The 339-nt window shown below is 37.5% G+C and overlaps 1 protein-coding gene across 1 annotated transcript in view; it reads right to left on the bottom strand.

The window, feature by feature from the left end:
• kitlga (kit ligand a) overlaps window positions 1–339 on the bottom strand; it is a 29,098-nt gene that overhangs the window by 3,033 nt on the left and 25,726 nt on the right. The gene's annotated exons all lie outside the window — the stretch shown is intronic.

Raw genomic sequence — 339 nt, 5'->3', positions numbered from 1 at the left:
TTATTGACAGTAACAAAAATATAGAATATCACCAGTCTTATCTAAATGGACATTTTTTGCCCTTGGTTTTGCCTCTCAGGCAACATAGAGGCTGCCCTAACCCTATGATTGTTGGAGCTTGTTTGGGCTGTAATCAGCCTGACAGGACTTGAAAAACACTACTCCCCCTCCACAGCACATTTGTGGCGGTAAAAATCATTAAAACCATATTTTTATTTTCTCATTAACACTGGGGGAATAGACTGCATGTAAGAGAAAGGTTGTAAAGAGAGAGTAGTGCCCCCTTTCATTTATTTATTTATTATCTTTTTTTGTTTTGCTGTAGATTGTGTCAAGTGT

The sequence above is a fragment of the Morone saxatilis genome, unplaced genomic scaffold (genome assembly GCF_004916995.1).
Source record: "Morone saxatilis isolate NCDOM2014 unplaced genomic scaffold, NCSU_SB_2.0 Contig2, whole genome shotgun sequence".
NCBI classification, from domain to species: domain Eukaryota; kingdom Metazoa; phylum Chordata; class Actinopteri; family Moronidae; genus Morone; species Morone saxatilis.
This window is presented reverse-complemented; position numbering and strand designations above follow the sequence as displayed.